Genomic DNA, 26,610 nt, shown 5'->3' on the forward strand with positions numbered 1-26,610 from the left:
ATGCTAAGCCATAATCCTTAGTGCCTTTCAAGTATCTAAAAATTCTTTTGATTGCTGTCATGTGTGTTTCCTTAGGATCTACAGAGAATCTTGCAACTATACCTACTGCATGTGCTATGTCTGGTCTGCTGTGAACAACATATTGTAGCTTTCCAATCATGGATTGGTAAAGTGTCTCATCAACAGATGAAGATTCATCATTCTTTGATAATTTACAGTTGGTAGTCATAGGAGTACTTACTGGTTTTGAATCCTCCATTCCAAATTTCTTCAAGATTTCCTTTATGTACTTGGATTGAGTAATGAAAATGTCATTTTCCATTTGCAGTGTATGTAAACCTATAAAATACTTTATCTCACCGATTAACGACATCTCAAATTCTTTGCTCATTTCATTTCCAAAGTTCTTGCATAAAGAGTCATTTCCACAAAATGTAATATCATCAACAAATATGGCTAAGATCAGTATTCCATTTTCATCATTCTTCATGTACATGTTGCTGTTCTCACTTGTCCTTATAAAACCAATCTTAATCAAATAAGAGTGCAATCTTTCATACCATGCTCTAGGTGCTTGTTTCAAACCATATAAAGCATTGTTCAATTTACATACCTGATCTTTATTATTGTCTTCAATAAATCCTTTAGGTTGTTCAATAAAAACTTCTTCTTCTAATATTCTATTCAGAAATGCAGATTTGACATCCATTTGATATACCTTGAAATTTTTGAAAGCAGCATAGGCCAACAATGTTCTCACTCCTTCAAGTCTAGCAACAGGTGCAAAAGTTTCACCATAATCAATTCCTTCTTCTTGAGCATAACCTTTGCAAACTAGTCTTGCTTTGTTTCGAATGACCTCTCCTTTTTCATTTAGCTTGTTTCTGAATATCCACTTTGTACCTATTATATTTTTGTCCTTCGGTCTTGAGATTAGTATCCATGTGTCATTCTTCTTGATTTGATCAATCTCTTCTGTCATAGCAATTATCCAATCTTCACTGTTAAATGCCTCTTTTACTATTCTCGGTTCAAATTCAGATATCAAACATGTGTTCTGTCTCAATTTGTTCCTTGTCATCACTAGATCATCCTTATCTCCTATAATTTGACTTGGTGCATGATGTCTTTTGACATACTTGGCTAATACAGGCTCCGTAGGCTCTGTATGATCTTCTTCATCACTCGGTAACTGGATATTCTCTTCATTTTCTTCAACAGTCTTCTCGGTAAGACTTCTCGGTTGAACATAGACAAATTCATCATAGTCTTCTGATTCCTTGGAATTTCCTTCATCATTTCTTTCTACTAATTCATCAATTTTCACATTTGCACTTTCTACTATTTTGTTAGATGATTTGATCAGACATTTAAATGCTTTGCTTCTAGAAGAATAACCTATAAATGTTCCTTCTTCACTTTTCTGATCAAACTTGCCATTTCTATCATCTTTGTGAACATAGCATCTACTTCCAAAGATTTTAAAATAACTAACATTAGGTTTCTTATCATACTAGATTTCATATGGTGTCTTCAAAGTACCTTTCTTCAATTGAACTCGGTTCAAGGTGTAAACTATTGTGCTTATTTCTTCTCTCAAAAATGTTTGTGGTACCTTCTTTTCAATCATCGATGTTCTAGCACAATCCACAATAGATCTGTTTCTTCTCTCAGCTATTCCATTCTATTATGGAGTTCTTGGTGCAGAGACTTGTCTTTTAATACCATGATCATTGCAAAATAAGTTGAATTCATCAGATGTGAACTCTCCTCCTCTATCTGATCTAAGACATTTAAGTTGTCTTCCTGTTTCGATTTCAACTCTTGCCTTGTACCATTTAAACATTTGAAAAGCTTCTGATTTTTCTTTTAAAAACATTACTGACATCATCCTTGAATAGTCATCCACAAATAATATGAAATATTTATCACCATAATAACTTTGAACTTTCATAGGACCACAAAGATCAGTGTGCACTAGATCCAAAATTCCCTTAGAAGTGTAAGAGTTACTTGTAAAGCTTGATCTTGTCATCTTACCCATCTGGCATCCTCGACACATAACATTCTCAGGTTTTTCAAGACTCGATGGACCTCTTACTCAGCTCTTCTTACTTATTTTGATCAGATTATCAAAATTTACATGACAAAACCTTTTATGCCATAACCAGGTATCATCTATCTTTGCATGCAAATACTTATTATGAGTTGAGTCAAGGTGAAATGTGTTACCTTTTGTTTGTGTCCTAGTAGCAGCTAACTTTCCATTCTTGTCATGAACTTTGACAATTCCTTTCTGAAATTCTATTCGGTAACCTGTGTTGTTTAGCTGTGCTACACTCAACAAATTGTATTTCAAACCTTCAACCCAATAAACATTATTGCATCTTGCATTATCAAGAAGTGTTATAGATCCTTTACCTCTTAGCAGACATGGTGCATCATTACCAAATCTAACATAGCCTCCATCATAATCTTCTAATATAAAAAACTTGTGTTTATCTCCTGTCATATGATGTGAGCATCCACTATCTATAATCCAAGAATCATTAGTGTTTATGTGAGATATTAGGGATTTTTCTTCATACCTTTCTTCATCTGATCCATCTTTGATAGCCACATAAACTAATTCCTCTATATCAGTCTCATCTTATTTATCATCGTTAGATTCCTCATCAGCTATTAGGCAGGTCTTTCTATCTCTTCTTCTGAAATCTCGGTGTCCTCTGTAATTATTATCTTTCTGTTTGTCATCTCGGTAATCTCTCTTTTTAGTAGAATATTTGTTAGGACAGTTAGAAGCCATATGTCCTATCTTATCACAATTGAAACATTTCAAAGGTAGCTTTCCTTTATACTTACCTTTGCCTCTCGGTAACCTTTTGGCTAAAAGTGCTTCAAACTCTTCTTGCTTTCTGATTTCCTCATACAGTTTGTGTATTGCCTCCATGTTCTTACAAAATCTTTCACTTGCTCCACTATGATCTCCTTCAGAGTACATATACTTTCTTTCATTGTAATCATTAGATTCATCAAGATGAAAAGAACTAAATGCAGATTCAACTTTATTTACCGAAGATCCACTGTTATCAAAGTTACTCAATTCAAATGCATGTATCTTGTCAATAGTAGCATCTAAAGAAATTGGCATATTAGGTACAAACCTCAATTCATTGATTGTAGAGACTCAGACTACATAAGCTAGTAGAAGGGTTCTTAACAACTTACTTGTTATATCCTTTTCTTCAATAGTTCCACCTCCTCCTTTGATTTGATTGACAATCTCCTTTAGTCTTGTACTATACTGAGTTATGTTCTCACCTTCATTCATCCTCATAGATTCAAGTTGTCCTCTTAGACTCTCTACTTTTTCTCTTTGAACATGTTCATCTCCTCCATATACTAATATGAGCTTATCCCACATTGCCTTTGCATCATTGCAGCCTTCTAGATCATTAAACTCTGAGTTGGTCAATGCAGATGTTATTTCAATCATTGCTTGAATATGTTCTTGCTTTGCCTTTATCTCTTCCATAGTCAATGGATAGGTGCTCGGTGTAACAAAATCATTCTCCAGATAGTATACAACATGTAGCTTAATCCTTTTCTACCATGTAGAGAAACTTGACTTGTTCAGCTTTGGTGCATCCCTCTTATACATCTTTGGATCTTTAACTCAAGTGCCTTTAAACTTTCCTTTCAGAGTCCAATGCTCTCATACCAATTGATAGTTCTTATACTTAATATAAGTACAGATCCAATAGCAAACAATATGAGAGGGGGGGGGGGGTGAATCATACAAACTTAATCATCCATAAAAACATCAGATTCAACCTCGGTAACATATATTTCAGTAATATAACCAAAACTGTTAAACATGCAAACTCAAAAGCATATAAACATCATAAACCTCATAACACCAGATTTAACGTGGAAACCCAAATAGGGAAAAACCACTGTGGGATTTTGGACCCACTAAGAAATATACTCTTCTAGAGTATGCTTGGTTAAAAGCAAATCCTATTAAAGATTGCAAACACATTGCTAGATGTGACCTGATTCACGGATTTCCCTCAGATCTATTAGGATCTTCACCTTGTTAGAAGTGACCTTGTTAAAGGATTTCAAACACTCAATCAGAATGTCACCTTGCTAGAGGGTTTTACAAATAAGACTGTTAAGTCCACTCGGTTAAGAGATTTTCTGTCACTTTCACAAAATAACAGTAATAAAATCTATCTGTAGCTTCACATCTAAAATGCTAAAGCAGATTCTTATTTGTTCAATACAATCTAGACACAGAACTAATCTTGTCTATCTACTGGGCTTCTATACTTTGTTATTCAAACAGGTCTTCAAGCTTCTGTGCTCGGTAATCACTATGTAGCATCCCTATGCATACACTTGCCCGCATACATTGTTTATCAACAGTTTCCTATTTATAAACAATTAGATAACCACTTAATCTCCTTGATCACATTTCTCATGATCAATCATAGCCATTAGATCTTTGATCTTGTCCAGGTTCAATGCATCTTTCGATTTGAAAACATTTTACCCCACCTTGGAACTTGCATATATTTCTTGGAACTTGTTCCAGGGTATTGTGGTTCAATCTACGTTGTAGATCTTCATGCCAACTTTCCATTGCGTTAGATTCATTAACAAACTATAATAATGGCATACCAATCATTCAATCAGTTCCAGCTCATCAACTTCCTTTATTAAATAACGCATGCAAACATTTAATGCATTCTATTATAGCTCAGTTACAACTCGGTAACAACTCGGTAAATACTAAACTTCACTCGGTAGACATTCCGCCTTCATTAACTGATAGCAATAACCTTAGGGTTTACCGACTAGGTTCTTTGCATGATAACATAGTATAGTATTAACCTTTACAATTTACAACATATGCATGATGTTAAAACAATCTAAAATATCATGATCTCATCATTGTCTGACTCGGTACTAGTTGCCCATTGAATACCTTATTCATCCCCTTATTCATCATATTCTTTCCTGTGTCTTTTACCGACATCGTTATAATCTTCAAATCATACTTCTCAAGATATGGCAACATCATATTGAATTAGAAAATCAATTTCTTGACATCAATGACAAAATAATAATATCAAGACAGTAAACATCCTTAATCAGTTATATCCATAATCATCAACAACCTTCTCAATATCCTTATTAAAATGCCAACAATCTTTCATTGTCTGTTATAATGCAATATTGCCAACACAACCTCCCAGCAAAAATATCATTCCAGCAGAGATAATCATCAACATGTCCTTTTAAAGTCAAATTGGGGTGATACTCATAAGATTTTATGCCTTGAACCCATTTTGCATGAGACAATCTAGACCATTCCCTTACACAAGAAAGCATGTATAACAGGTATGAAGACATATAGAAGTTTGAAATCATAGGGTAATTACTCAAACCCTCGTGTAACCTTTCCGCGATAACAGTTCCCCAGTCGATGAACCAATTTTTTTCTAGAGTGACCTGGATGAAGAAATACATCTAGTCCTCCCAATAGAAGGAGTGTGAGTTACCCTTTACTCTGCTCAACAATACTACCAAATCTCAGATTGCAGGAATTAAATGCTCATAGGTTAAGGGTCTCGGCAGCCTTGAGCCTCCTTTTTGGAACTTCAAAATCCAATTTCGTGCAATGACGGTTCTATAATACTCCTTTTTCTCAAAGAAAATTCCATAAGATTTTCCAATTGTCCAATCTTGATAGGGTTTCCGATGTCGGATACCCATGGCAGCCATTACTATTTATCTATCAATGGATAACAAAAACTCACCATTATTTTTCCTTATGCATCTATTACCTTTGTCATAGTGATTCATACATTCTAAAACCAATTCAAGGCAAGGAGCAGCTATGGGAAATGCAGTTGCTTCCAATAATCCGCTCTGTGCAATATCTCTCATCATAGGATCAATGGTTGGGTTTCGTACTCTTTCTAGGAAATCATCTAAATCCAGTTGGACTAATGTTGTATCACCTAGCTTTGGTAAAGAACTTACAAGGGAAGATGAGTTCACTAATTTGGGCAAAGTAGGCCTCATGTTTTTCTCGTGATTTTCTCCAATTAACCTAGACAAAGGGGAAAAGGGAAACAGAAACAAACAACTAACAAAATATCCAGAGCTTTCCTAAAACAAACAGCAACAATTTAGAAAGTTGTCGAACATACCTTCCTCTGTCATCTACAAACCACTATCGTAGTCTATTTCTCCCGCTCCAAAAAATTCTTCTTAAAACTTATCCAAAGAAAATGATAATCTCAACATGACAACTACTCAATTTTAAAGACAAGAAAATCTTACCCATGATTACCATGAATTGTCTCATTACTCTTCGTTCGTGTGACCTTACTCTGAAATGATTGGGCTCAAGCATGCCTTAAATGCTAAGTCACTTCATATCTGACACTACGGATCCTCACACTATACTTGCTATAAATGTCAGATGTCAAAGCATTAAAGAAGGAATATTCCTCTCCTCTGTCGTCATTTGTCATATCTTAAAATCTGCGTGCGCCACCTCATGCCAAGTCACATGATCTCCAAGAAGCCTAGGCAACGAACTCTGAATTTTGTGAAACAATCACGATACAAATTATAAACATGACAAGTCTTGAACTTTGAACGTTGAACCAAAAAGGTTCAAGTTCAAGGTTCAAATAATGTAAAATGCCAACAAGGACTAATGAAGACTTTAAAACCGTACAAGAGGAAAAACTTTTAAAACAACACCCGTTGAAACTTGAACCTTGAACCAAAAAGGTTCAAATTCAATGTTCAAGTTCAATGCAGTGAAATGTAAATGTTGGATTTTGCCAAGATCAAGAAGTCATTGAAATGTACAAGATAGAGACATAATATGGGATAAGAATAAACTGTATTCTCATCAATAGAAAAATGATCAATAATTGTTGTTCAATAGTTGTTGTTACATACAATGTAGATGAGCCTGCTTATATAGGCAAGGCTAGGGATATGTATGAGCACACAAGTATGACATGTGGCTCAATAAGAAACAAGGGTAGGTAGGAAATAGGTGTGGGTAGGTAGGAGAAATAATATAATATTCCACATGAGGTGGATCACCCACCGAAGGTGGAATTATCACTCCACAATAAGTGGATATGATAGTGTAATAACAAGATCAACACCATAAGAGGTGGAATTTCTCCTACACACACTATCCCAATGTGGCACAAACACCCAAGTGTCTCATATCCAAACTACTATGAAATGCATTATCCTAAGTAAACTTAAGTAAGTGTAATAATATCCATGATGAATAATTATTTACACCAACACCCCCCCTTAAGTGCAACTTAGGGGAATGCACTTAAGTCTACAATGCAACTAAGCAATGCAAGATGGGTCCCGGCTACGAGGCCATGTTAGGTACCCATGCACAAATGCAAATGCATGCAAACCAATGCAATGAAATCTCTCACAAAGTGGGGAAAGAGAGAAAAACCCAATGGGAAAAAACCCTCCCCCAAAAGAAGAGATGAAAGCTATACATGAGAACTCTCAAAGAAGTATGTGAGGAACAAAACCCCATGTGAGGAAAAAGTCCCCCCCATATGAGAGAAGAAGAGAAGTCAAACTGTGATCATCCCTCAATGAAGAATCTGCACCAATGATAGAAGCTCGATGTATGAAGAAACTGCTCCACGAACGTCGAACAACATTCCTCCCCTTAGGAAGAAACAAAACCAAAGGTGTATCCATGAAGTCTCCCCAATCATGAAGGGAAGATGTATGAAGAAAACTCATGATGAAAGGAATCTCTGAAAACTGCTCAAGTGTCCCCATGTCGATGCTGAAAGATACCCCTTCCAAAGATGGTAGACTGTGCCATACTGCTGAAAAAGGAACTCCAACATCTAGTGGAGATGGATGTAGAACAATGTCCAAAGACTCATGTGTCTCCTCAAGGAATAAAGAGACCTCCTCCAACTGCTGTACATAAGTATCCACAATCATGTCAACCTCGAAAGAATGATCATGTAGAGAATGAACAAGAGGGTCAGAGTGTGCCCTCGCAACAATTGAAGAAGGATCATCTTCATCAAAGAGAAGATGTATGTCATCAATGATGTCTCCCAAATCTGCAATGTAGGATTCCACAAACAAACCTGTAATATCTGTCAAGTAATCATCCCATGAATCTGAAGCTGGAAGACAATGTATATCCTGCTGCACTGAATCACATGTAGGCAAAACTGTCGCACTATCTGCATCATCAGGTACAATAGGTGATGTGATATCAATATGAGAAGATGAAATACAAGACTCAAGAACTGGGTTACATGTGAGAATCCCCATGTTCAAGTGTCCAAAGTTCTCCTCAAAATCTGAATCATCACAATAAGTGTGATCATCATGTGTAGAATCATCAAATGTGAAATCATCATCATCAACAAAATCTGAAAAGGAGTATAACCGAGATGCATGATCAACCACCCCAGTCGCAATGATAGCTCTAGTCTCCATGTCTCTAATAAAAACTGAGTCAGGTGTGAACTCCACAACTTTCTTAGTTGCGCCATGTGTGATTTGATAGATAGAAAGGAGATTGTTTGTCAAGTGGGGTACACACAACACATCATTGAAGGAGTTATCCCCAATGTCAATAGATCCTTTCCCAATCACATCCATGTATGTATGATTGCCCATCAAAATCTGTGGCATGGTGCAAGGCTCAAATGTAGAGAACATAGACTGTGAAGATGCCATATGATGAGAAGCCCCTGAATCTAGAAGCCATCTCTCTGAAGTATGATTTGTTGTAGCACATAGAGCTTGTCCTTTTCTTGTTCCAAAAGAGTGAGTCTTTCCACTTGTAGAAGCCATGAATGCTTGCCCTTTTCCTTTTGAATGTGAGGAAGTGGAAGTTGATGAATCATCCTTCTTGTAGACTTTAGGCAAATCAATGTTATGCTTTTTGATGATATGTGTGAGCTCATCAATCTTCTTAGTATGGCAACGATGTTCCTCATGACCAATCTTTTTACAATAAGCACAAGTAGGTCTCTCTCTCTTTGGTGAATTATCTTTCTTGGAAGAAGATGAATCTCCTTGTTGTGGAGAAGATGATGCTTTGTCCTTAGGCTTTGATTGCCATTTTTTCTTGTTTGAGTTGTCCTTTCCTTGATTTCCTTTGTTTCCTTGATTTGCCACTAGTGCTTGAGACTTAGAAGAAGCCTTAAGAATGCCCATGCTTATCAACTTAGTTTGTTCCATCATCAACATTTCATTGAAAGCATCAAATGTAGGCATTTTGTAGCTTGAACCCATTGTCATTCTATGAGTTTGGAAACTAGAAACAAATGCTGCATATTCTTGTGGAAGCTTCCCTATCAAGTTGAATATCAATTGAGTATCCTTTTTATCAATGCCACAATCTTTGAGTTGTGCCCTCAACTCATTTGCCTTAGTGACATAATCTTGTATAGTATCAAAGTTCTTGGGATCTAACATGGTGAGATCACTATCAATTTGATATCCCCTAATCTCATCAACTTGACCATACAAGTCTTGAAACTTTTGCCAAGCATCCTTGATTAGAGTACATTTCTCAATATGAAAAATGAGATCCTTTGATACATACTTTCTTAAGGTACCAATTGCCATGATATTTTTAGTGAGCCAATCTAAGTGACCAACTGGATCAGCCTTAGGATCAACTGGAGCAACAATAGTTCCATCAATGTAATGAGTGAGTCCTTTTTCCATAAGTTTACTCCATGCATCAATTTTCCAAGTAGCATAATTATGTGGAGTTAAGAGAGGAAACTTAGAAGAACCCATAGCAGCAAAAAGGAAAGAACACAAGAGCAAAAAAGCACAAGAGACACCCCCCAAATTCAATCAATCAAAGTACCCCCCCAAAAGTGATGATTTTGGCACTTTATACTTAGTGCGATTACAATGAGCCACTTGCAAAACAAGGCAAAGTGGGCTTATGATGCAAATTTTACAACTTCTCAAATGAGATACAAGAGACTTCAATCAATAGTGCAATGAATCTAACTGAGATTCAAGCAAATATACAAGTACCAAGAGAGCCAAAAAAGGCCTAGATCTGAAAGTACAATTTCTACTTACAATGACATCAATCTGATAGTATCATGTGAAAGTAGATGAAAAAATACACACTTTCAAAAAAAAAGGCACCTAAAAAGGAGGTCGGATGACCCCAAACGAAGCCTCTGAAGTTGCAAAAACTGGGATTACTCAGGGACAGTCACCAAAAACTGCATTTTCTGACAAATCCATGCATCAAAATCAAAAAATTCTTTCACCACTGTGGAGAGCACGAAATTCTAGCCCATTTCAAAAAAAATTGCACCCAAAAAGGAGCAAAAATGAGCAAGTTATGGCCATTTGAAGTTGAACTGCAAAATCAAAAATGCAAATGAGAGGGGGTCTAAAAATTTTCAAACCCTGCTGATGTGGCGCTGACGTCAGCAAAACAGTGTGTTAAATTTGATGGCCGTATGACCGTCGCCAAAACTTCGCTGCCTGGCTGACTGGGCGTCCTGTACCGTACGGACGGACTGCGTGGACAGCTGATCGTACAGTCCGTACTGTACGGAATATCTGACGTGGCAGAGTGATGCGGCTGTCCGTACTGTCGATGTGGCTTGCTTACGTGTCACTGTAGGATCTGCGTGGCGTACGGAATCTGACTCGGCAGAGGTTTTCCACGTGGCAGTGTTCGTGGCAGGCCGCGTGGCATTGTTGTTGCCGGAAGCGCAGAGGAGACGCGGCGGTGCCCGTGGATGAGGCGCCGGAGTCCGGGGAGGAGGCGGAGCTGGGTGCCGAAGCGGAGGAGCCGAGGATTGTACGCGGAGGTTCCTGGAGACGGCGCAGTGGCGGACGGGGGATGGGCGCCGGAACAGAGGGAAACGCAGCTGCGGTGATGGACTCGGCGGGCGCAAAAGGTGGCGGCTGCGGTGATAGGACCCGGAGCGGCGTGGCGGTGGACGCTGCGGGCTCCGGGGGATTCGCCGGCGGCGGCGCGGTACTCTGCGGGAGGACAGCACGGGCGGCCCTGTCAGCGGCAGGTACGTGCTCTGCGAAATACCTGCAACACCAGGTACGTACGGAGCACGGGGCGCAGACCCCCCAAAAAAAATTTTTTTTTTTTGATTTTTTTTGATTTGCTTTTCAAAATTTTTGATCTTTTTCGAATTCCTTTTTCAATTTTATTTTTTTTTCTCAATTTTTTTTTGATTTTTCAATTTTTGAAAACAAATTGCAAAATTTTTTTTTTTGAAAAAATGATGGGAATATTCGAAAAATCCGTACGAATAGCAAAATTGGGGAAAAATTTTTTCCTCACCAAAATAGGCCAACTTTATAACCAAAATTCATGGAAACGGCCTTCCGGACGCAATGGAGAGGTCGGATCTGGTCTAGAACGCCTCCAAATGATGATGCTCCTCAGATCTGCCTCTTGACGTCACAATAATGCCTCTTCAAGACGAATCAATGAGACTCCAATAGCTCTGATACCATGTTGGATTTTGCCAAGATCAAGAAGTCATTGAAATGTACAAGATAGAGACATAATATGGGATAAGAATAAACTGTATTCTCATCAATAGAAAAATGATCAATAATTGTTGTTCAATAGTTGTTGTTACATACAATGTAGATGAGCCTGCTTATATAGGCAAGGCTAGGGATATGTATGAGCACACAAGTATGACATGTGGCTCAATAAGAAACAAGGGTAGGTAGGAAATAGGTGTGGGTAGGTAGGAGAAATAATATAATATTCCACATGAGGTGGATCACCCACCGAAGGTGGAATTATCACTCCACAATAAGTGGATATGATAGTGTAATAACAAGATCAACACCATAAGAGGTGGAATTTCTCCTACACACACTATCCCAATGTGGCACAAACACCCAAGTGTCTCATATCCAAACTACTATGAAATGCATTATCCTAAGTAAACTTAAGTAAGTGTAATAATATCCATGATGAATAATTATTTACACCAACAGTAAACAATATAACAATGACCAGATTAAATGAGGAATTTTAAACAAATGACTTGACCAACGGATCCAATGAGCCATTGTTCTAGCAAGGAAACATATAGAATAGAAATTTTATATGTACTGCCAACAATGACTTTGCATGGGGACTGGAACTGTAAAGTACCAAGCAATGGACCTCAAAATCTCTGGTTTCGCAAAATGACTTAAAACAAAGGTTCGACTCACAACAAAACTGATACACTAAAACTAACACACACTTAAACTAACACAACAGAATTGCATGTACAAACTGACAGGGGATGCCTATTTACAATTGATACAATTTTAATTTCTGCCCATTATATGACAGGGGTAACTCAAAACCATCCTGGTAGGCGAGTTTAAGAGAATTGGGGCCCCTTACTTCATAAATTACATAAGGTCCTTTCCACAGTGACTCAAATTTGTCATGAGCACCTTTTAGGCTCTCTTGTTTTGTCCCATAGTAACACCAGATCACCTTTCATGAACTTCCTGGGCCTTGCCTTCTGATCAAAAATATTTTTAACCCTCATCTGATGTTCCATAATCCTATCAACTAGCTTTTACCTCTCTTCCTCAATCTTAGTTAAGTACATAACTCTTTTTTCAAAGGAATTCTGAAAAAATACATCTTCTACTACAGTCTGCAACCTAAAAGCCACTAACTCTAAAGGAAGAGATATTTGAGCGCCAATACCATATACTAACTCAAAAGGCGACATCCCTATGGCTTGTTTTAGTGAAGTTTGATCTGCCCACAAGGCTTCATGTAACATCTTGTGCCAGTCCCTAAAATTTTCATTAACCAACTTTCTCATGATATTAATCAAGTTTTTGTTAATTGATTCTGCTTGGCCATTACCCTATGGGTAATAATCAAAAGCATGTGCCAAAGAAATCCCATGATCATAGCAAAATAAAATTAACTCAGAAGAAGAGAAATTTGATGCATTATCCGTGACTATTTTGTGAGGGACCCCAAACCTGACAAGAATATTGTCCTTTAAGAACGTAGACACAATCTCTGTAGTGGTCTTTTTCATAGAAATAGCTTCCACCCACTTAGTGAAATAATCAGTTGCTATTAATATGTGAGTGTGTCCGGCACTAGAAATTGGGTTTAGAGGACCAATAAAATCTAATCCCCATTGTTTAAAGGGTTATTCAATTACCATAGGTCTTAAGGGCAAGGAAACCAGCTAAGGTTTTCCTGTAAACAATTTGCAGTACTCACACCTCGCTACCCATGCATACGCATCTCTGAACATTCCTAGCCAATAGTAATAGTTTCTCAAGATTTTATATGCAGTAACTGTAGAAGAAAAATAACCTCCGCACGCCTCATCAAGAAAAGTTTTCAGTAAAGCTTCTTGATACAGTTTATCTACACACCTGAGAAAAGTACCATCCAAGCCTTTCTTGTACAACATGTCATCGAAAATAACATACTTTGTAGCTTTCAACTTTAAATTATGTTTCTCCCTAGGAGAAATATGACTTGGATAGTCTCCATAAGTGAGATAATAGGCAACATCGCTGAACTAGGAATCCTGATGACTCACTAGTAGAGTTAAGGGTAGAGTTTCCTCCTCTTCAAACTTATTCTCTCCCATTAGTTTACAAAGGCGTTGTCCTCTGACCAGCTTAGTGGGCTTGAGATCCAAAATGAACTCCTGAATCTTAGAGACCCAAGATGCTCTATTGTTGATACCAACATCTTGCTGAGTTAAAACACTTTTCACTACAAAGTTTGGGACAAATACAGTTGAATGTGAATGAAGTATATAGTACCTAAATTGTTTCACAGCTTTCACTACCGCATAAGCCTTCTTTTCTGTCTATGAGTATTTTAACTCGTGCTTCTTTAGGGGTACGCTCATGAAGAAGATTGGGACTTCCTCATTATCTTCACCTTTTTGCACCAGAATTCCAGATAGAGTATGCTCTGACACATAGCAATAAATAATAAAATCTTTACTAAAATCTGGGTTAACCAGAGTAGGTGCATGCACAATTTCTCTCTTTATTTCCTCAAAATCCCTTTTACCCTCCTCATTCCACTTAAAAGCTACCTTCTCACTCATCATATTTACAATGTATTTAGTAGTTTCAACAAAATCAGGAATAAAATGCCTTAGGAAGTTCACCTGTCCAAAGAAGGACCTCACTCCATTTCGGTTGGAAGGGAGACTGAGCTGCTGTATTGCTTTTACCCTCTGTGGATCAACTTTTACTCCCTCATGTGAAATGATATGTCACAGAAGTTTTCCTTCCATGACACCAAAAATAGACTTTTTAGGGTTTAACGCTACTCCATGCTCTCTGCATCTCACCTGAACTTTTCTCAAATCCCGCACATGATGCTTCCTTTTCCTGGAGAAAACAGTCAAATCATCTAAATACACCACAATAATCTTATCCCTCAAATGCCCAAAGGAAAGATTCATCACTCTTTGAAATGTTGCCCCTACATTAATCAACCCGAAAGGCATTCTGTTATACGCAAAGGTACCCCAAGGAGTTATAAAGGTTGTCTTGTGTCGGTCTTGCTCCGAGACACTAATTTGATTATATCTAGAGAAGCCATCCAACATGGACATCATCTCCGATCCTGAAATGGTTTGTAAAATATGGTCCATTGCAGGAAAAGGGTAATTGTCTTTCAAACTTGCCTGGTTTAGGTTTTTGAAATCAACAAAGATTCGCATTTCACTATTTTTCTTCCAAACAGGGACTATGTTAGCAATCCAGGTGGAATTGTGTAGAGAATAAATAATTTGGGCTTTCAACATCTTGTCAACCTCATGAAATATTGCCTCTACTACTTTTGGATTAAAGTTCCTCAACTTCTGTTGGAAAGGATTAACACCTAGTTTCAAGGGATTGTGATGTTGGAAACTACCATCCTTGAAATTCTTTAAATCATTGTAGCACCACGCAAATACATCTTTGAACTCAACCAAAAAGCTGATGAATCTTCTTTTTTCCTCTTCAGAACAACACTTTCCCAAATTCACAAATTTAGGCTCCTCATTAGTACCAATGTTAATTTTGTCATACTCACCAAAATTTTGAATTACAGGAGCCTCTTTCTCCCTTTACTTAACATACCCATCTTTCCTACCAAAAAGGCGTTCAAGAGAAACTAAACCCTTTGGGATTTTATTTCCTTTCAATTGTAGCATTCCATCATGCAACTCCTTTGGTGTATTGGGAGAAAATTTTTTATAGCTCACCTCTGATCCTTCATAAAACAAGGTTGTGAAAACCTCAGCACCGTGTAAAAAGTTCTGAATTTGTTTATCATTTTCAAATACTTGCCAGGATTCAGAATTGGCAGGTATGCTGGGTCTATAAACTAACTCTACCCTATAGGTATCAGTCGTGAAATCTGGGTGAGGCACTAATAAAGCTGCAGATACTGCCAGATAATCCACCTTTGACTTAAACTCCCTTGGTACCACTTCAATTGAGAAATCATAAAATTATTTGATCTCGTCCCAAACAAGATTCCTGTAATGCTTCAATCTCTCATTTTTAAAAGCAAATAAACCTCTCACTTGTTTTACAATAAGTTCTGCATCACCTCTAACCTTCAACATTTTGATATGCAATCTCCTCGCTTCAACAAGACCTAATAACAAAGCTTTGTATTCAGCCGTATTATTCATGTTTTGGAAATCCAATTTGAAAGCATAAGGCATAACCTTTCCTTGAGAAGGTATTAATACAACTCCAGCCCCTGAACTAGAAGATGAACAACTCCCATCGAATTCCATAAACCAGAGTTCATCTGACATATCTGCACCTAGGGCTTCTTTCTCCCCATGAGGATCAGCTAATATCATGTAATTTCCAAAACCATAATCTTGATACAATATCTGAGCTTTCAGATCATCTAAGGGAAAGACTGTGTATTTATCTTTTGTTTTAGGGTGCAAAATAACTCTCTGTTTTCCAATGTGATCATTGCCTGTGACCAATCTATTCTGATTTCCCCTTCCATATCTTTACAAAAGGTGCGACTCAATAGCATGATGTAACTAGCAGGAATGTCAGCCACTAGAATTGTTAACTTGATTCTCTTGTCAGAGTGTGCTACTAAAGCGACCTACGCATCCTTAATCTACCCTAATAAAGGAACCTGCTTGGAATCCATGGACTAACATTTGCCAAAAGTGTTTGTTAAGGTTAAACCAAAAGCTTTTGCTACAGCGGAAGGAATGACATTATCTGATGCTCCTAAATCTATTATACAATTTCTCAATTTATGCCCATTAATATACAAAGACACATAGAAAGGTTCGGGTTTATTTTCAAAATTAGGTTCAATCAATTCGACTTGTTGAGGAATAGTTTTTGATGAGACTTCAGGAAGTACTAAAGAAGGACTGATATTTTCCTATGCTAAGGAATTACAAGTCATGGGCATTTGGGTTTCACTTGCTAAAGCATTAGCATCGTTTCCCTTGATAAATTCAACCAGCCTATATAACTCTTTAGGGTTCAACTTCAGATACTCTGCCGAAGTAATCTGGAAACATGATGACTTACAAAACTCAATGATATCAAAAGAATTGTTAAATGAATTAGAACTTGAAGAAACAACTTCTTGAACAACTTTTGAAACACTTCCAGGTCGAGTCAAAATTTCCTTACCTTTAATAGTGCTATGGACCGATGTTACTACATCTTGTGACTTCAAGTTTTGTTGAGTTCTGGTAAGAATTGTATATGAAGAATCTTCCAAAGAGACCAACATGTTTCCTCCCCTTTTCGAGTCAGAAACATATTCCATATAATTAATTTTAGAGTCCCCAGGCATACTTTGGGAGCCTCCTTCATCAGCTTCTAAAATTGTTTCTCCTTTGCAAATCATTTGAGAAAAATGGACCATGTTTGGACATGAAGAACTATCCTGTTCATCAGTTAAATGAAACACACATGAGTTTGTCTTAGGAGGTGGCAGTTCAATAGCAAGTCTTTGTTGTGCAGGAGGCAATTGTAGTTGTCTTTTGCCTTGTTGATTGGGATATCTTCTAGGTAAGTCCTGGTAAGGTTAAGAATATGCAGCACCTGTTTTAGGAGCCTATCTTTTTAGGGAAATTATATCATTCATTAATTGTTGAATCACAGGATTTGAAGAAGTAGAACCATTTGCAACCTGAGAAGTAGGAGTTTTCACTTCTCTTTTCCACTTGCCTTCCATGATTAAATCATCTTCTAGACTTACAGCTAAAGCTTTCATATCATCAAGGGTTTGTAAGTGTTCGCGTCTCATCAAGAAACTTATTTCAGTGGGCATGGAGTTCATGAAGAAACACTTCATATTTTCAGCAGAGGGTTTTTGTGCGGTTGGAATTTTATGGCAAAGTTTATTGAAACGGGCAAAAAAGTCCCTCATAGGCTCTATTATCTCCTTCTTTAATTGGGCCAGCTGAGCAATAAGTGAATGCTCATCCTATGTCAATTTGAATCTAGCCTCAAAACTATCTGTTAAAACCTGCCAATTTGTGATTGCCCCATCAGGTAGATGGTAGAACCAATCAGTGGCTACGTTAGTAAAATTTTGAACAAATAACCTCACCGCCACATCTTCATGTTGAACTACTAACACTCCACACGCAACTTTGAAAGCATTTAAGTGTTCAGTAGTGGTTACTTTGCCATCACCACTAAACTTGGGCAAATGTTCTTTTCCTCCCTTAGGAAGATTATGAGCAACTCCCAAAGCTAAAGGTCCAATCATAGTACCCCATGGATTATTGGCCATTGTTCTAGTAGTATTCAAAGGGGTAAGGTTTATAACAATTAGGGGTACAACACCATGTAAAGTTAAGGCTTGAGAGATAGGTGAACTGGTTTTTCTTGGTGGAGATACGGGTCTACTTCTAGCCCTTCTAGGTGTAACCTAAGAAACAAAACCGAGGTCTAAAAGTTCCTGGAAGGTGTGATCAACAATTCCCTCCCTCTATTGTGATCGGGTATAAGGCTTGAACTCCAGTGTGAAAAGTAGTCAGGGTAACAAGCGTCTGGGGTTTTGTTGTTGATTATCAGGAATTTGAATAAAGAAAAGTCTAGGAATGGCCACTCTCTCAAAAACTAATACAGGATGATCCGCTTGTCTTTCTATTTCATCGAGGAATGTACTTATTCTATAGTACTTAGCTTGAATTCTTCTATGTCTCCAAGATAAAGTATCTAACTTGGAGATAATATTGTTTTGATCCTCTTGCACCCAATTTAAATTTGGTTGTAAAATAGGTAAGAACCCTTCATGAGGCAGCACCATTTATAAAGAACAAAGCATCACTATAATGACAACTTTTGTTAAAACCAATTTTCTCCTTCTCCCCAATAGAGTCGCCAAAATTCTATTGGTAAAAAGATTTGTCCTTTGTACTTTATTTAATTTGGATACCCTTAAGACCAAGAAATGAAAGACAAATTTCACTAGACAATTGGAAAATCATTATATTGATTTACCTCTGAGTTAAGGTACAACTCCCTCTAGCAAATATTCAATCAACTTCAAATTACATGAAACCGATATTATACTTTTCACCAGAAATAATAGAAAAGGTTATTGCATTCACAAGTCAACACCAAATGAATGCAAGCATTGATTTATATATAACTTTTTGTATAAATCCGACAGACTTCACATGTACACTAAAACAAAATGAAAAGCTTATAAGGTGAATCCTACTGGTAATCTTCTACGCACATAAAAGCTATAATAGATCTTTACTTGAAATAGATCCACACAGAAATCAAATTTAAGGTGTCAAATACATAGCTTTGAAGTCAAAGATAATTGTTATACGATTTTCATTCATAGATGATTATCAACTTTCCATACACAGAGTCTTTCAACAAAAATTCAAGAGATAGTTTTCCAAAAACTTAGTGAACCCGTTTAAAGTCATTTCAAAACATATAAATAGGTCGCAAGACCAATATTTTTTTTCCTTTTAACCCTAAGAAATATTAACTCGTAAGAGTTACGAGTTAATAGAAAAACTACCCTAACTGCATAACCAAAATTAAAAATGACTAGACTTGCTGGCAAACAACTGCCAGCAGTGCTAGTCATGTCGTTGATTAAGTCTTCATCGGATTGCCCGGATTGGTGTTTTGGACAGACACCATCACTGCCTTTGCCACACTCCACTCTCGATGCACCTTCAAAAATTCCTGAATTAGAGTTACATGTGGGAAGCTAATGTGTATTACTCTTTGCTTCCAGAGCTCTTTCTTTCTCTTCACCATCTGCACTTTGTTCCTGTGTGAGTCCAGGTGATCCAGACAAACTGTGAGCATTGATTCAACTTTGGAAATCCTCCACAACTAAGGATTTATCCACTTTGAATTGTTTAATGTGGTTGCTAAACTAATTAATCATTTCTGCAGTATCTTCCAGAGTTTGGCTATCTTCTTTAAGCAATTGGACATCCACGCAATGCAAATCCTTCTGCATGGTCGACCTCAAGGTTGTTAATTCACCATGTAGACTAGCTGATTCACTATGGCCTTGTTCAATGATCTGGTTGCACCACTCAATGCGTTCTTTGCAAATAAACATTATGTCTTCATTTAACCCTGGCACTTGCCTTTCGACAAGAAAATTCATCAGGCGATAACGCTGAATATCGTGCATTTGCTTCGAAATCATTGCCCATTTAGTCTTCTCTTTCTACCATGAGATTAAGTCAGCATCCAATTCTTTGGTGACTTCATTAGCATCCTTGAAAAATCTAAACCAAATCTGAATTGTAATTGGTCCCTTGATGCACAATTGAGGTGAGCCATTCAGAGAAAATCTCTGCGATCATTTTGTTTCGTTGAACCTCATCAAAGAATTTTTGATTACCTAGTGATTTCAACCTAAATGGCACTGAGCTTTGAGATAACGATAATGGGTTGTTCTATAGAGCATGAATATACTGAGCCATTTGCATTAAATTCTGCTTCAATTCAGCCTTGTCTCTTTCGTCCTTCCAAGTATGAGAGATAATCTGTTTGGTTGAAGTCTCCAAATGCTTCACATCTACGACTTTGGTTCCGACCCCCAAATCAACTTGTTCAATGGTATAATCTACTTCTGAAGCAGTAAAATCATCTTTATCAGATGTGGGTTTGGCAATGTTTGCAGTCCAGTGCTTTGTGCTTTAGGCAAAACCAATCATAGCCTCCATTTTTGGCCTTTTGTGCTTCGTGGATTTTCCCAGACATTTACTCACAGCATCCTCCATTGATATTGAAATAGGAACCACATTTCTTTTCCTTGTAATTGAGTCACTTAACCACTTAGGTTCTAGAGTCAGTTCCTTAGATGGCATGGGGGGAGATCCTTCTCAAGGCAATAATGTGGCACTGTCTGCATGAGACCGGATATCAAGCATCCCTGAGTCCTAGAAAGTAGCATCTTTGCCAATTGAAACCTTTTCTATATTAAAAGCAGGGGATGTCATATCACACAGTACTTCCTCTATGTCCAAATCAAGAATGAGATGGGGAGTCGACAGCTGAAAACTCTCACTAGTACATTCAGAGCTGATTTTTGATGACTGTTTGTCAGATTTGCGATGAATTTTTGTCAGACTGCTGACAAAATCAACCGTCAAAAACTTAGCATCGGATTGGTCGATGATGCCATGCCCATCAGAAATATGACAACCCAATGGACTCTGCTGATGCTGTATGTCCGCCAATTACATCGTTGGTTGAAAGCTTTTTAGTCATCGTAATTCTGATGATGATAATTTTTATAAAAAAAAAATAATTATTATCAATGTTGGTGTTTCCTTCCTTTGATGGCTCTTTTATATCGATGAGACATCACTAGGTCTCATCGATACCTTTTGAATTCGGATCGATGAGACCCAGCGATATCTCATCGATATAAAAGAGCCATTGAAGGAAGGAAATGCCGATGAATTCTAGAAAGGACTCACCAAAGATAATAACTTCATCGACAAAAGATATCAAAGAAAGCCGAGAGGGTCTTCATTGACGGGAAAAGTTCTCGAGGAAATAATACTATCGGTGCAACATAAAAAGGACCCACCAAAAGGAGCATTTTCATCGAAAGAATAATATCGATTAGACAAAAGGAAGATACATGGATAAAAGATATCGATGAGGATATAGGTTTTGAGGAGGTTAAAAGGCATGTTCTCGATATGTGTGGTTTTGCTGATGTAACTTTATTGGTGAGATAATAGACTCATTCATCGATGGGGCATAGTGATATTGATGAAAGAAGTATTTCGATGGAAAAATAAAGGAGCACATTGAAACCCAAGGTTTCTTTGACATAAGACCCAATGGATATCAGATATTTTTCGATGAGGAGACAACCATACTGACCGACTATAGTATTTTGATGAAAGGAAAAAATACTTGATCAAAGTAATATTCGAAACAAAAGTATTGTTGATAGAAACAAAGAGATCGATGGACTATAGAAACAAATGATTGAAAGACATATCCTCATCGAAATGATTATTGATTGCAACGAAAATCAAAAACAAATCCCATGAAAGGTCACATTGCCATTAAATTTGAATGTGTGCCTGAGTGGCCGTTGTCCAAAATGACCATTACTAACTGATTAAATATGCAATAAGTAGTGGATCAACATCAAAGGACACAACATTAAGGAATTCACAGGTGACGACCTGAAAGTAGGAATTGGGCGAATTCATAGATAAAGCTCAGTAATTCCAAGTAAGTTATTTGCACACAAACCTCTTTTTTAAAATTCAAATGGGATCATCATCTAAAACTAATAAGACCAGAAAGGGAAAAGAACCTATCACTGCAGAAGAAAAACCTAAAAGACAGAAAAGGGAAGGGCGTTCTTTGGCCCAGGACCTGATTGACCAGTCCCCATCATCCAGTTTGAGGTCCAAGAAGATTAGAGCTGATGAGGAAGGCCTAGAGGACTGGTTTGAGGATCTTGGAGACATATGGACAGAATTGAGAGGGTATAAATTATTCATATATGGGTACAATAGAAGAGTTTCCCCTCAACCTATCAACAATTTATGGCGATTGAACTTAGGAAGGTTAGTTGTGGCTAATGTATTTGTGAATGTGGAGCTCATGAAGGCATTGGCAAACAATTATGACCCTAAAACGAGGACCATATATAACTACATGGGTGAGCCAATTCTTGCAATCAGAAAGGAGGTTATTGACACCGTGTTCGAGTTGGATTGGGGATTTGAAGAATTGATTGACCTCAAGAAGTTAACAAGTGAATATTTTAACCTAGAGCACATTTACAAAATGTGGAGACTCCCTATACATAGACCTAGGAATGCAGGGTCCTTAGTGCCACTAGGTCAGGATGACAAAGCTCCCTATGATGTCAACTCTTTCCATACATATTTAAAGTATACCTATTACTATGTTGTCCAAGTGCTAGGGATAAAAGCCCATCCTTTGATGGATATTGCAGCCATGGTCATTTGTGCCGATTTATAGTATAAGGACCCTCGCTTCTTTGATTTTTCTACTTATTTGGTTGAGGTTTTGAATCATGGGTTGGAAAAGTTAAAGGGGGATGTCATCAATGTTCATTTCAAGAATTATTCCTTACTTATGCATATGCTATTGTATGTGGGCCAAGATCAAGGGTTATAGCCAGAAGAGTTATGTGTCAGGACATATGACAATGCTGGGATGAGAAAACCAGTGCAACTATGGGTTTCTTCATGGGACCAGAGGTATGTGAATAATCAATATTGGCATTTTGAGAAGTTCTTTGTCAAGCCATTATATAGACTGTTGGGATGCTCGTGCGATCATGCCCTTGTACTAGAGGTTCAAAGATTCCTAAGACCAAAAGGTTTCGCTAAAGATCCCTCAATTGAACATAATTGGGGAGATTGGTATTGTTTTTCAGACTGCACACAAGTCAGGGTATACGGGTTCGAAGGAAGACCATACTTACTACCACTTACAGTCCCTAACAGAGTGGCTTGTCTTGAAATTGTGAGGCAACTACCAATAGTGAGTACAAAACATCTGACAAGCCATGGGAAACAATCAATTGTACCTGGGTTGTTAGTATTTTCAGATTTTATTGTGAAAAGTTCAAAGATTTATGGCCTATTGCAGACAAAATTGAATTATTATGGCATGGCTATGGGGGATCCAAGGCCCAATTTCAATCCTAAAGGATACATAAGGATAGCTTGGTCATCACAAAAGTTGAAGGCTGGAGAGCATAAATCTTACCTACCGGATGACCTCATTAAGAACATTGGCAAAGAAGAGGCCAGAGTGAAGCAGATAAAGTTTGAGAAAGCAATGCAGGCTTATAAATGGAAGCTTTTTAGAAGGAAAATGGATGAGAATGTGCTACAAAAGATTGAAGACCCCTTGGAGTTTTCCAACAAACTTGTGGAGCATGAATTGGAAATACTTGAGGGAGTCCTGCCTCATATTCTTAGGGATTACATTGATACTATTAGGAATACAGAGCCTTTGGCTCATATGTCTCCTGCTTCCACATATGGCATCGTTCCATTCACTCCTCGAGAGGATTACCCCTTGGTTATGAAGAGGATACATCGATAGACTTGGCAACAAGACAACTGAATGTCTGAGAAGTGGCTGACATCAGATTCCTGGAGTATGAGGATTTCATTGCTGATAGTGACTTCATTGCTTCCAAGGAGTTCACCGCATTCCTCTATCAACATAAAGGATCTCAAATTAGGAATAAAATGAGAAATAGTGAAGAAGAGCAGCAGCTTCAAAAGTTACAAGAGGAGATGGATCTTGTGATGAGAGGAATGACACCTGAGAAGGGAAGACAGTTGCTTAAGGAAGCTAGTGTGCTATTATACTTTGGATGGGACATGAACTCTACCTTGATGTTTGATGGATTCCTCAAGAAATAAGACCCAAGTAGGCAAATGATGCCAAAAGAGACTGATAAACTCTTTAGAGGATCAGGATATGATCCAGATCAGAAGGCTCTTCTACAGTGGGCTATCTATCCCAAAGATAAAAGACCTATATTGGTTGATACAAAATAAGCTTTTGGACATTTGATGGTGTAGCAGGTTGGAAAGACTGACCCTAGAACAACTACCAAACTAAATTTAGATGTCGCTAAACTGAACCAAGATCAGATAGAGTTTCTAGTCTAAGAAAATTCTACATACAAAAGCCTATATGAGAAAACCGATGAACAAAAATAGAGGCTGCAAGCAAGATTTCTTTAGATTGATACAGGTACCAGTCAAATAGGGATGTCATACGGTGTTGGTAGAGATGCCATGGATGCCTTGATAGATGCTATGTATTGGAGGAACAGGGCCAAAAAGACATCTTGACAAGTAGAAAAGGTACAACAAAAGATGGATAAGTTGATTCTGGAGATCATTGAACATAGGTTCAGAAGTATGATGCAAGTTGCAGAAATCTATTGGAAAACATACACTGGAATAGTTAGAGTTTTGAAAGAGAATGAAAGGCTCAAGTATTGGTTGGAAGACATAATGAATGTCAACATTCTGATTAATCCAGGTGAGAAAATTGAAGCCGAGGCTTACTTGAAGTCCCATGATGAATTCGAAAATCAATTAAGGAAAGAGCTTCAGAGGCTAGATGATGGGAATACCCATAGGGTTCCCTCTTTTTATAGTAATGGTGAGTTAGTATCATTCAAACAGTGGAAACAAGAGTTCATTGATGAGAATAATCAAGTAGTAGCAGAGTTGGATCGGGACAAAGAATTGTCACTTTGTGTTAATGATAGTCTATCTAATCATTTCTAGACAGAAAGCGACATGAGGACACTAAACAATGATGTTCTAATGTATAAAGATGATAAGTACATTCAGCACATAGGAATGCTAAACTTGTTTATCTTCTAGTTTGTTAACAAAAGTGCTAATTAATAGTTATGTGCTGAAAAGCCACAATGCTTGGTGACAATGTATACCCTCATATAAATGAGGGAACTTTTGTAACAATAAGGATCATTAGAGAAGTAGAATATAGCCTCAGGCTTACTATTGTACCATTTTGTGAACATACATAATATAATCTATCATCTTTCCTTTGTGTATGTGCTGTGGATTACTGCATCTTTCTATAGGCAGTTTCTTGTGATATTATCTAAAGGAGATAAGGTTACTTGTGTTCTTCCAATAAAACTCTATGTTTCATATTGTGGATTTGAATAAAAGATTTAATTGCGAATATAGTTTTGTATATAGTGTGCCTACATATTATCTCAACCATGGTGTGCCTGCATATGTATATAGTTTTGTTTATAGGTGGAAAGCCTGAGGTTCAATGTCAAACTTGGTTGCTCTGATACCACATGTAATATTCCACATCTGGCATACACTTGAGCCAACTAACTCACTAGTTTACTAACCAACTATTTAGTGAATTGCTTAATGTCTACTAAGAATAACTGTCATAAATGACCATCATAAGATAATTAACATACACTTGAGTCAGTTGATTCATTGGTTATAGAACTTCTAGGTTTAGTTGATCCAAATAGTTACATAATAGTCTCATGTCTACTGAAATTAACGGTTTACAAGGACCTTCATGGGATTGTGACATAACCTACCAAGCCAACTGCTACAAATCCCCTATCTCTAACAAGCTTCAACTGTCATCATGGAATTAAACCTAATACAACATTGGTTCCCTTATTTAGCTAAATTAACACATCATATTATGACTCAACAAAAAATACGGTTCTAATATATTTTTTTGTCTTTCTATATTCCCAAAAGTATGCATCTAATTGATGATAAGAATCCTTCTTCAGGTCTTGCAACCATGGAGACTGGTTATAATCTGATTATAACTGATGTGCATTGATTCCAAGATGAACCATATTCGGTTGAACTATGGGTTAAGAGTGGAAAACAAATAAACATAGAAAAAAAATAAACATAGAATAGCTACAAATTATAGCAAGGTATTGTGACTATAAGATAGAAACCATCCTAGGAGCCTCCAATATATCAAAAGTTGAGAAAGTAGCAAGCTTATTGTACAAAAGAAGTCATCGAAGTCCAAAATCCAAAAGTCTCTTCGACATGAAACCCGACGGACAACAAAAATATTTCAGTGAGAATATGAGTTTCAAGGAGACTAAAAGGCATGTCTCCGATACACATGGTTTCATCGATACAACTTTATTGGTGGAAGATGACAAAGAGAGGATAAAAGGGGCTTCAGTGAGACAACAGACCCATTCATCGAAGGAGCATAGTGATATCGATGGAAAAAGAATTTCGATGGAAAACTAAAGGAAGTCACCGAAGCCCAGGGTTTCTTTGACATAAAAAGGGACTGATGGATACTAGATAGGTATCAGTCAGGAGACAACAATACTCAATTTGTTTATCTTCTAGTTTGTTAAACAAAAAATGCTGGTTACCGGTTATATGTTGAAAATCCACAACACTTGGTAATAATGTAACTGATAGACTCATCGAGAGTTGGTGGGTTTAAAAATTGTCTCAT

The sequence above is a fragment of the Cryptomeria japonica genome, chromosome 4 (genome assembly GCF_030272615.1).
Source record: "Cryptomeria japonica chromosome 4, Sugi_1.0, whole genome shotgun sequence".
In the NCBI taxonomy this organism is placed as follows: Eukaryota; Viridiplantae; Streptophyta; class Pinopsida; order Cupressales; family Cupressaceae; genus Cryptomeria; species Cryptomeria japonica.